This window comes from Lactuca serriola, chromosome 4 (assembly GCF_051521515.1).
Source record: "Lactuca serriola cultivar US96UC23 chromosome 4, Lser_US96UC23_V15, whole genome shotgun sequence".
NCBI lineage: Eukaryota > Viridiplantae > Streptophyta > Magnoliopsida > Asterales > Asteraceae > Lactuca > Lactuca serriola.
Window position 1 is genome coordinate 125919830 of NC_136411.1, and position 13039 is coordinate 125932868.

Here is a 13039-nt window from a genome sequence, read left to right on the forward strand (position 1 = left end):
TAAAATTTGTAGAGTATGTGCATGTGTTGACAATTATACCCTTGGGCATAAAGAAATTACATTTAAACTTAAAACAAATTGACAATAATAGATCTGGTCAACATAGTTTGTTATTTAAGTTTAAAAAAAATGACAATAATAGACTTGGTCAACATAATTTGTTACGAATAATAAAAAAACTAGATTATGACCCGCGTTAAACGCGGGGAATACATAAATAAAATACAAATTTATATAGATATTACAAAATAATTATAAAAAAACAGGGTTATTGGTATTATTGAAATGTGTAGAAATTACACTAAAATAGGTAAATATATATATAACGTTGAAGGACCTCTTTATAGACAATATTTTTTGTTTTATTAGTTCAATGACCTTGCTTGTCGCATATAACTATCTTCAAATATTTTTTACTTGTGACACGGAAAACAACTATATACGGCCAACCATGCGTGAAAATGGGTCTAAACAAGTATAATCCAACATTTGACAATGTACTTTCAAAATATATTGTTATTTTATAGCTATATTGCGAAATATAACTGTTTATTTAAAAAAAATAACAACTTATTTATGTTCCTTCAAAATGAACTACATAAAACCCACCACAAAGAAACTATAACCAATAAATCTGCAACGAAGCTAATCATCCCCTTCCACTTCATCTCTAATATCAGGTCTTTTTTTCCTTAATTTGAGTTGTTCTCACTATCATCGACAATGTTAAGATTCATTGATGACTTCTTTTTTATTTTAGGGATAATTATGATATAAATCATTTATCAGGTCCATCATTTATGTTTATATGTTCGTTTTTTTTGTTGATTTTGATATGCCTTCTTCGGTTTACCACCATCTTTTTTTTCAGAATCCTTTTTTTATGAAATAACATTTTTTGCGAAATTCGTTCTCCGGTTTTTAGTATGTGTAGGTACGTTGATTTTTTTGAAGTAAAGAAAGTAGGGTTTTTGTTCGATGTTGGTTCCTAGGTTTGGTTCTTATTTTTTGTGATTTGTCATAATCCATTGTGTTTTATTTTCCATCTTTATCTACAATCTTTAAGTATAGAACATTTTATTCATATATTCATTCACTACAGAGTTTAATAAAGGAAAAAAGAAACACCCCCTTAGTTTTATTTACTTTACAGATCATCGAGTCTTCATGCAAAGCTTACAACATAATGAAAAAACAAAAAACCCTTATGAGGTGCCAATTACGATTCTACCCATTTTCCTCTTATAACAATTGTCTCACTTCAATACTTCAAAACATCTGTTTTTGTGTTTAAACATATTATTGATAGCATGAAAGATCCAAGCATTGTTGCATTTTGGTTAATCACAATGCCTCAAATTATGGGAGGATTTAAATATGATGATGAGGTCAAACATAAAATATGATTGTAATACAAGGTTCGTCTTCTTCTTATTTATTTATTTACTTATTTTTTAATTCAACTTTATTACAAAATTAAATAGCTTTTTTTATTGATATTAGAGTTTCTTATTTAGAAAAATATGCGATATGATCAGCTTCTTGATGCTATAGCAATGAGAAAACTTGGATGAGCAGGAAGTGAGATAAATTTATAATTTATTAACTTTAATGAGTAATTAATTAATTACAATTTTGTTATTGAATTTGAAATACAATAGGGATTATATCAATGGATCTTGAATGTACAAGAAATGATCCGGTAGTAGCAAAGAACATTTGTTACTATTAAGCAAGTAGCAAATTAGAGGCAGAAGTGATGAAGCTCTATCCACCACCATGACCTCAAAATTGTGTGTGTGTGTGGGGGGGGTGGGGGGGGATCAGTATAAACAAAAGTTTTTTCATTTATTTTTAGTAATTTACATATTTGGTCCCTTTGTTTAGTTGTTGGTTTTGGTCCCTAAAAGAATCAGGTTGTAGTTTTTGGACCTTGTTTCACTGTTTCATAAAACTTTTATGATTGCCTAAGTTAACAGCCTAACTGTTAGTTTTTTTAAATGACCATTTTGCCTTAGAACCAAAACTAAAAATCATATAGCATAACAACAAAATTTATATTTATATTTTTTTTCTTTTTTTTACTTACATTTAGAGTAAATTACATTTTTGGTCCTTGCGTATACCTGATTTTTTTTTTTTCAGAAGATTCTGAGGGGTGTTTTTGGTGTTTCAGGGTCAAATGCTGACTCTAGTTGAGTACACACTTCTATTATACCGTGCATTCTTACCTGCCCATGTATGGTACCGATTCTTTTTGAACAAAGAATACGGGAGCCTATTTTCATCATTCACAAGATGCTTATATTTAACTTTAAAGCTCACATCAATTGTTAAGAAGGTATATTTGCTTTCATGTCTTTTGTACAACCCGTCTGTTATATTATGTCATGTCATCTCTTGTCTTGTCTATTATTTTTTACAAAGGTATAAACACACATGTAACATCATAATTTCATTATATATAACATCCAATTTTAACATTGACTTTACTATTTTCGAAAATAGGATCATAGTTACCGATTAAAAAGATGGAACCAAGAACCAAACACAACATCAAAAAAATTCAAAAACAACATTATACATCCAAATTATAAGTATTCAACAAAGAACCATACGAATGAGTAAAAACATATAAATTCGTAAACAATATCAAACTTACAGAGTAAAAGGATTTAAGGAAGAAGTACATACATTTATTCGACTAATCAGACTGATGGGAAGGTTGAAGTTTTTTTGCATTTGTTTTCTGCGGAGGAATTATGACATAATTGATGAGTTATAAAATAACTCTTTGATCGATTAGATCTTTGTAACAGGTAAGTAACGAACGTAAAGATAGTAAAAACGAAACACAAGTATGAATCAGAATGTGTCGAATGATTAGATTACTCGATCCTCAGCAGAGCTCGACTAAGAACTTCCACTGTAGAGGATTCTAGAGTTACAAAATAAGAACGATGAATATGTTGAACAAAACTTCTCTAATCGTTTCTAATCCTTTCTGATCATCTTGTTCTAGGATGCATGCAAGCATCAATTTATACTAAACCCTACAAAACTCATGGATGGACAGGCCCATACCGGAGATAAACATTGGACTAGCTAACGAGCCCAATAGACGCAACACTATACTGATCCTAAAAATCTCCCCCTTTGCGTCAATTTGGAGCGAGACTATCGTTTCTTCTTGCTTGGACCAGCAGCGGGAGCCTTCTTTACTGTATCGAACAGACGTGTGATAAGTGCAAGGATTGTCTGTCTGAAGCGAATGTACCATTGAATCATGTCATCAAAGTACTTGATATCATCCGCTGTGTTCTGCTTGCATCGATGGATGATCCCTAAAACGTGTTCCAAACAGGCAGTGGTGTGGAGATGTTTGTCTGCCAAGGCAAAAAGACATTTCTGTCCTTCGTTCCTGGTAAACATGACGAAGTTTCTCTTTGTGTCAATCTTCCCCATCTGCATCATGTTGAGATCACCGGTAGAACCAACAGGAGATATGGTGGGCTTCTTCTTGAATACGCTCGCTATCTCCTGATCCATCAGAGCAACTTCCATGACATAGCATACAAGCATCCTCTTAAAGTGGTCGATGATCGGACCATATTCAGCTTCGTTTGTAAGAAGGATGTTGTGCAAGATAATCCAGTCATGGGGATTAAGGTTGGGAAGATCTGCAAGTGAGATGGCATGTTCGGTCTTGGCAGGTCCCCGTAGTACCTTGAACCGAACGTTGGTGAAGTTGCCTTCCATGTACGGCTTTAGGACCCGAACATTGACGATTTTCTGAGCGCTTCAAGTTTGGTATTGTGGTTGAGTTGCCCTCAGATAAAATTCGACTAAGTCCCGATCAACCTGTCGATGAGGATGGGGGAACTTAGCAATGTTGTCAAAGGCATGAAAAACAAACGCCTTTCGGGTCAGTGGCATATCGAACTGAGAGTCAACAGTGTTAGAACGATCTAAAGAGATCATAGGTTCTAGCCACAAGATACTTGGGGTTTCGATGGCTTCTTTAATCAGCTTCTCAAGACTCCAAGGAGGAAAAAGAGTTTTCCTACTCTCGAGAAGGTCGTGGGCTTCTTTTTGTCTTCTTTTGGCTTCTTCAGCCTCTCTAGCCACACGAGCACTGATGTCAGCCTCTTTATCTCGACCTTGTCGCTTCAGAAGGTCGGCAATTGTCTCCTTATCATCTTCATCACTCTCCTCAGCAATCTTCTTGCCCTTGTCTTTCTCACCGGAACCTGAGGCTTGGCCTACTGGAGGAGGTTCGGTTGTATGAGTTGCTGAAGTAGGAGGTGGTTGAGACACTTGTTCTTTTTCTCCCCCTTGTTTCGGAATGGACACGAAATCAAGGAGCCCTTCAATTTTGCTCAGTAGAGAGAGGGCGGGAGCAAGCTTCTCTGCAAGGTCACGCCTCACAGAATAATTGAGGATTGGGTCATGTGCTTCAAGGATGTTTGAGATAGCTGAGTGGACATCCGAAACACACGATTTAACCACCTCTCTTTCAGATCGAAGAGACTCAATCTCCTGTTGAGAGTTGGAGAGTTGAGTACTCTTGACCTTCAGAGCGGTAGTCTTCCTTGCGAGAGCATCCATGAGAGAGTTCTCAGCAGCTAAGTCTTCTTGAAGCTTGGAGAGACGCTCCTCAATGGTTGTTCGGAAAGCTGAGTTGTCGTCAGAAATTGTTTGACGAAGTGAAGCGAACGACTTCAGCTCTGATGCGACTGAGTTAACCAGCTGGTTGACAATGGGTTCCAGCTTTGTCGTGGTGGCTTCAGCGTTTTACTGTAAAGATTTCAACAAGGAAGAAGCATCAGTGAATAGTTTATCGACTTTTTCGGTCGCTGCCTCACAAGCTTTGGTTGAGGCGTCAATGGCAGCAGTGGCGAAATCAAGGGAAACTTGATGAGCTTCGGAAAAAGCATCAACAATTTTCTGAATGGCAGCTTCAGATATTGAGGACTGTGATGTGGAAGATGAGGCGATGAGCGAATCGATTTTATCATGCAACTCCTTGAGATGCCTCTTTGTGACAGGAGCATCGTCATCATCGTCACTTTGAACCTGAAACGGACTGTAATAGACCGAATCGAAGGTCATGTCCTCCCCGCCAAGGAGTGGTTCTTCACCCTCTGATGCATGAGCAGGAGAAGATGGTGGTGGTGAAGCTTGAGGCTCAGTAGTAGTAGTAGTAGTAGTAGGTTCGGGTTGGGTGGTGTGTTTGGTTGTTGGTGTGGGTTCGGGTGCTGAGGTGGATTTGGGTGCGTCAGTATGAACCCTCGTATCAGATACGTTGGTTCTTACATTTGCAATGGTGGTGGTTGTTGCTTCGGTAAATATAGGTGGTGGTACTGGGATGGAGGTGGATGGTATTTGAGTGGTGGAGGTTATGGGGGGAATGGTAAAAGAAATTGTAACTGGTGGAGAGGAAATAGGAGAAGTGGAAATATGAATCTCTGGTATAGGCGATCGTGGTGGAGTGTTACCACGTTGAGATCAATCAGAATCAGAACCCTCTTCCTCGGATTCGCTTAAGGACGAAGCGATGATTAGCTTTCGCCTTGGTTGGATTTTTCGCTTCTTCATAGGAGGGGATTGGGAGGCTTTGGTGGGTTTCCTCTTCTTGGGAGAGGGGCCTTTCGCTCCCTTTACAACCTGCTTTCCCTTATCAGCCTTCTTTCCTCTGGGGGCAGGCTTGTCAGCATCATGAATCGATTTGAGCATTTCTGGAGTAAGGTCTCTCGAACCAGAACATCGGAACTCCTTGTACGTTTGAATGATCCGGCTGTCGGTAGGAACATCATCATACATTGTTTCAGGGATAGAACCGTTGAAGGGAAATTTTGATGCGTCAGAGACAATGATCTTCGTGGTATGGAAAGTACCAATCGAAGACATTGGAGCACCAACGACAATGGGGACGTGGTACTGGTCCATCACCCATTTAGTGACAATAGCCCAGAACCGGGCATATGAAATCTCTGAATGGCGGAAGTTGAAGATAGACTCTGAATGAGCTGTTGCCAAAGGACCGACCCGTAGTCCATATTGATACCGTTGTAGATTCTGTACATGATTGAAAGGAACAGTCGACTTGCCCTGTCGGATCCAGCACTTCTTTCAGACAAGCCCTTGAAAAGCACAGTAAACATCCCATTCCACTGAGGGGGCAGGCACGATTTCTTGAATTTCGTGACCGTTGTGAGCACCTCAGTGTACCCCATGTTGTAGAACATGTTGAACAGATGACCCATCGGAATGGTTTCAGGATTAACCCTCGACGAATCAGGTTCAAACCCTAACAACATACAAAACCTCTGCTTGGAAATCGACGCCTTGTGCTCGAAGACATCGAAGAAAATCCTGTCGACGACCTTGTCGTAGTGAGCTGTGGCAAAAATCTGTGACAGGAACTCCATGGGAACAACTTCAGCCCTGGTAAGAGCAGGAGCGATTGGCGAGTATTTCAGGCATTCAATGATGGGAAACATGAAAGCGTCGTATGCCTGAGGAGTAAGATCAATGATCAAACTCTGCTGGGGACAAATAGGCAAGATGTGAGAAGTTGCGTGAACTGATGAAGAATCCGCCATTGTTGTGATGAAGATGGGAGAGATGATGAACAATAGAGGTTGGAGGATTTTCTTGCTCTCTGGAAATATAGGTGCAGTAAAGAGGTAAACGGTGGTTTGCATTGCCTTTTATACTGTGGGTAAAGGAGAGAGAAGAATCTTTCCCAAATCTTCGATTGAAAAACGAAGAGTTTTTCGGAGGCGATTGACGCGTGACAGTTGGTGTTGCCGATGATTACGCAGGAGAGAGAGTGTCAGTCCCTAATTACACGCCTTCCCATCAGGCGCCATTTTCAGATGAAACGGTTCCAATTCGCACGCGTGGCTTCTTGCGCCGTTTGAAATCAAATCGATTGGACTCCCGCCTGAGTCATCATTTTGTCATCTTATCCTTTTAGAGTTTAACGGCATCTTTAAAATAAAATCGCCCACCTGGATCAATATCAACCACAACCTTTTATAACGACCAATCCAATTAAAATGTCTTGAAATTAATGAAACCAGAATTTTGGAAAATCAAAAAGATTTTCGTGCTGAGTGTGTAAAAGAAAAAGAAATAAAGCAACACTTTTGAGGGATTAGGTGATGTCAATAAAGACACGAAACAATTGATCCCGGGCACGAATCTCTTCCTTCAAGGTCAAGAGAGACCTTAAAGTGTTTGTATGGTTTCCCGTTGAATGACGATCAGACACTTATTAAGAAGTGTTGAAAGGCTTCTTTTAATTAGGCTTATGAGGGTGGCTTTCGCTTCAATTCATAATTCCTGATCTTGATATAAGATAGAAATCGAACGAAGTACTTGTGAGACCAATGTAGTCTGTTGAACAAGTAGGTTGGAGATAATTTAAGTGGCAAGGTAAACTAATGTATGCGAAATCTCAAAAAAAAATAAAAATTGGATCCCAAGGGAAGAAATGTTATTGGATCTAACAATTTCATAGGAATCACTCAAAAGAAAAATAGAGATTTCATGTTGTACCCCCATGGATAATTCCGTCAATTCATTAGTGAAAGCTAGAGCAAGTTAATTGTTCACCGTCAATGCATAGTAGGTATTGAATTGTGGGTTTCACTTAGCACGTAGTGACACGAAGCTAAGATCATGAACACAGAAATTGTGCAACCATAAACCTCAGTGGTAATGTCTGAGAGTCTCAAGGGTTACATTTGTGAAGCAAATGAGATGGAGAAAAAGTAATGTAGATGGTGTAAAGAGACCAAAGTACCGCTGCTGTGAAAATAAGGACTAAGCAGAAAACTCTTATCTCATGTGAGAAGAGAGTTAGGTAGCTCATGATTAGAATAAATATGAGAGCCTGATTGGGAAGACAAGGTTTGTTTGTACCAAGTCAGTAAGACTTTTATTCAGAATCAGGTGAGGCTTTGGACACATACAACAGCATGCTTCTAGGGACACTTAGTTAGTGAAATGATTTACCCACAAAGAGACATACAAAAAGATAAGAGCCAAAATTAAAATGAAATTAAGAAAGAGAAAAATAAATAATAATAATAAAATTATTTTTGGAGTTTTTGAAAATAAAATAAAATAAATATTTTTGGAATTTTTGATAAAAAGGAAAATAAGACATAAAAAAATGAATACAAAAAAAAAAATTTGGAACCAAACGCGAGCGTTCGGTTTATTTCGGTTGAGAAAATTTTGGAACCGAACCCGAGCGTTCGGTCTATTTCGGGTGAGAAAAATTATGGAACCGAACCCGAACGTTCGGTCTATTTCGGTTGCCAAAAAAATATGTTTGAAAAAGAAAAGAACTTTGACAATAAGATAAATGAATTTGGAAAAATAATACAAAAGATTTACAACCAAAGAAACTACCTTTGAGTGATAAGCGAAGATCAGATGATACAACCGAACCTGAGCGTGCGGTTCATTTCGATACACCAGAACAAGACCCGAACCCGAGCGTTCGGTCTATTTCGGCATACATGAGACCCGAACCCGAACGTTCGGTCTATTTCGCTTCTTACTTTTAATCTTGAGAGGTAATTTTTGGTACTGACTCCGATTCCATCATTCCTAGCCTTTGTAGAATTTTGTTGAAAGAAGCTTCAGGAAGAGCTTTGGTGAAGATGTCAGCCAGTTGATCAGTGGTCCGAACAAAATGAATTTCGACGTTCCCATCTTCCACATGATCCTTAATAAAGTGATACCTCGGTGCTATGTGTTTAGTCTTGGAGTGTTGCACTGGGTTATGACAGACCCTAATTGCACTCTCGGAGTCGCAATATAGTGGGATCTTTTTCATATTAAGTCCATAGTCTCGGAGCTGGCTTTGGATCCAAATCACTTGAGATGTACAGGAGGCAGCTGCGATGTATTCTGCTTCAGCTGTAGACAGAGATACACAAGTCTGTTTCTTTGATTGCCAGCTAACCAACTTCCCGTTAAGGAATTGGCAGCCTCCAGTGGTGCTTTTCCTGTCTAGTCCACAACCTCCAAGGTCTGCATCTGAGTAGGCTTGAACAAAGAAACCTGAGTTTGATGGATACCATAGGCCGAGAGAGGTAGTTCGTTTTAGATACCGGAGTATGTTCTTCACTGCAAGCATATGAGGTTCACGAGGATTCGCCTGAAATCTAGCACAGTAACAAACAGAAAACATTATATCAGGCCTGCTCGCAGTAAGGTACATTAAAGAACCGATCATTTGGCGATATAGCGTAATATCGACTGCTGGCTTATCCAAGGATGGAGTGAGCTTGGTGCCGAACGCCATTGGAACTTTAACCTTTGAGTCTCCCATCATTTCGAATTTAGCAAGGAGAGTCTTGGTATATGCTTCCTGGTTAATAAAGATGCCTTCGGGTCCTTGTCTAATATTTAAACCAAGGAAAAAATTAATCGGACCCATTGAGCTCATTTCAAATTTAGTCTCCATCAGCTTTCTGAATTCAGCTGTTAAGCTAGGATTCGTTGAGCCAAAGATGATATCATCGACATAGATTTGAACAATCATAAGGTGGTTACCTTCCTTCTTACGAAAGAAGGTTGGGTCAACCGAACCTTGTTTGAATTTGGACATCTTTAAAAACTTGGTTAGCGTTTCATACCAGGCCCTAGGTGCTTGTTTCAGTCCATAAACCGCTTTGTCCAGAATATAGCAGTGATTGGGGTACTTTTCATTGATGAATCCCGGAGGTTGCTCCACGTACACCGTTTCTTCAAGTTCTCCATTTAGAAATGCGCACTTTACGTCCATTTGGTAGACCTCAAAGTTCTTGTGTGCAGCATAGGCAAGAAATATTCTAACAGATTCCAGCCTAGCTACAGGAGCAAAAGTTTCCTCATAATCGATTCCTTCCTCCTGGCAGTATCCTTTCACCACTAGACGAGCTTTGTTTCTTATCACATTGCCTTCCTTGTCCATTTTATTTCTGAAGACCCATTTGAGACCAACAACCGAGGCATCTTTAGGAGTTGGAATGAGGCGCCAAACCTTATTTCTTTCGAACTCATTAAGTTCGTCTTGCATAGCTTGAACCCAATCAGAGTGATCAAGAGCAGTGTTTACTGTCTTTGGTTCAACTTTTGAGACGAAAGAGTTAAACATGCAAAACTCTACGTTTGAGAATAGAGATGCTTGCTTTGCCTTCAGTTGAGATCGGGTCAGAACCTTTTCAGAGACATTACCCACAACCTGTGAAACAGGATGATCTCTGGTCCATTTAACAAGAGGAGGGTAATTTGGATCATAGGATGGATCCAATTCAGCATTTACCATTTCTTCTAATTCAGATTGACTATCATCGTCATAAAACATATCGGCATTCTCCCCCTCGACTGATGAGCTTTCAGGTGTATCTTGACTTTCCGGTGCTACAGGAATTTCGGGTGCAGTTAAGCTTTCGGGAGCTACAGTACCTTCGGGTGCAGCTGGAGAAGAGTTCTCCCCCTCAACTTGTGAACTCGGTTGTTTTGAAGAAGATGGATTCTCCCCCTCAACTGAAGCACCGTGCTGAAGAGGTTCATTTGGAACTGATACTTCTTCATCCATTCGTTTGGCAGCGTCTTCGACGATTTGCTTCAGATGGTCAACTTTGTTGTCTGCTGCATTGGCTTCTGAGAGAGTAGCCTTCTCCGGTTCATCGAATAACTAAACAAACTGCTCAAATAAATTTGCAATTGAGGCCGTGACTTGGCCTGTTTGAGAATTTCTCCAACTGTTTCTTCAGTGGCCTTCAGCTTCTTGACGTAGCTATCATCGAAAGTCACATAATACGTTTCTTCAATCTTCCTCGAACGCTTGTTCAAAACCATGTATGCTTTTGCAGTAAGAGAGTATCCCATAAAAATCCCTTCATCGGCTTTAACGTCAAACTTGTTACGATGTTCTTTGGAATTGAAGATGAAGCATCGTGAGCCGAATACATGGAAGAATTTAACGTTTGGCTTCCTGTTGTTGATGATCTCATAAGGAGTAAGAGTGAAATGCTTATTGAGATAGGACCTGTTCTGCGTAAAACATGTTGCAGCAATAGCATCAACCTAGAAATATAGAGGTAGAGAAGCGAAACTTAACATGGTTCGAGCCGCCTCACACAAAGATCGGTTTCGTCTTTCGGCAATTCCGTTTTGTTGAGGGGTGTAGGGGGCTGAGAAGTTGTGACTGGTTCCTTTTTCTGCCAAAAAGTCTTCAAATTCTTTATTTTTGACCTCCAGCCCATTGTCGCTTCTGATGTTACGAACGACTTTCCTCAGTTGCACTTCAACCTGCTTAATAAACATCTTTAGCTTGAGAGTTGCCTCAGATTTGTGCTTCAGAAAGAACACCCATGTAAAACGTGAAAAGTCATCGACAATAACAAGAATATACTTGCTACCGCCAATGCTTTCGATAGATGATGGACCACACAAATCAATGTGAATTAACTCAAGTGGTTCAACGACTTTAGTGTTTATAATGGATGGGTGACTTTGACGACTCTATTTCCCCAATTCACACGCAACACATAAATGTTCTCGATCAAACTTGAGCAATGGAAGACCCCGAACATGACCTCCTGTGACAAGTTTGTTGATATCCTTGAAATTGAGATGGGAGAGCCTTCGGTGCCACAACCAGCTTTCGTCAGAATGTGTTTTGGATAACAGACAGATAGCTGGATTTCCTTTGATAGGTTTGAGATTGAGAGGAAACATTTCGCCTTTGCGCTCTGATTTGAGAATCACTCTTTTTGTTTTCTTCTCAATTATTTCCGAACCCTCATCGTCAAATGAAACTTTAAGACCGGTACCTCCAACAAGCTGAGATACACTGATGAGGTTATGCTGTAGCCCTTCAACGTACGCAACCTTTCTAATCATGAAGTCTCCATTTGTTATCATCCCATAACCTTTTATCGTGCCATATGAGTTGTTCCCGAACTTGACGTTCCCGCCGTTTGGAAGAGATCGATATTCTCTCAGCTCTTCCTTCCTTCCTGTCATGTGACGTGAGCAGCCACTGTCAATATACCATTCTTCGTCGAACTGCTCGTCACTGATAACCTGCAAAAATCAAGAAGATTTAGGAACCCAAAGTTTCTTGGGTCCACGTGAGCCTTTCACAGGAACAGGAATAGTAAGAGAAATGTCAACAAGATATGTTCTTTTTATTAAAGTTGTTTCATCTTTCTTCTTAATAGTGAAAACTTTAATTTTGTTAGGATTTATTACATTCGGTTTGGATTCAGGTTCAGGCGTTTGGGCCTTGGAATGCTTTTGATCATTCTTGACTGAGGAAACCTTCGATTTTCCTTTCAAATCTGTTGAAGACTTTGGATTTTGAGTTTGAACAGAATTGGATTTAGAATGGGGTTGAGAAGAATTAGAACGAGAGAATTTAGACTGAGAAGTTTTCTTGACTTGAGGTTCTAAGTGACCCTTTTGTTTTTGGTCATTTGTGGGACCGAACCTTGAATCTCGATAGCTTTTGCTCTCGGAACCGAACCTATGCTTTCGGTAGCTGGTGTTCTCTGAACCGAACCTTTCCCTTCGGATGTTATTCCTTTCTTGTGGCCTGACAGTGCTTTTCTCTGACTTTGAATTTTTGTCATGATAAGAGAAATGGGCGTGTTGAGATCGCCAAAACTGTTTTCGCTCTGAGAGATTCTTTTTGTATCTCAGATTCCTTTGTTGCTTTTGATCCTTCACTTGCTTTGGCTGTCGGTGGATGTTGGCTTTTTGCTTTTGCTTCCTGTCATCTGGTTCACTTTTAACAGATGATGTTTCGCTTGTAGGAGTGACTTCTTCTACAGGAACTTCTTTTGTACCACTAGTACTTGGCACATCGAAGTTGTCAGGCTTGTTTAGTGGCTCTGGCACATATCTGCCTTTGGTTTTCCAGGACGTTCGCTCTGACAAACCAACGGTTTCGTCAGCATTGTCTATAGGAGCAGACCAGAAAAACTCATCACAACCATCTGCATTATCTTCGTTTACTATGGCG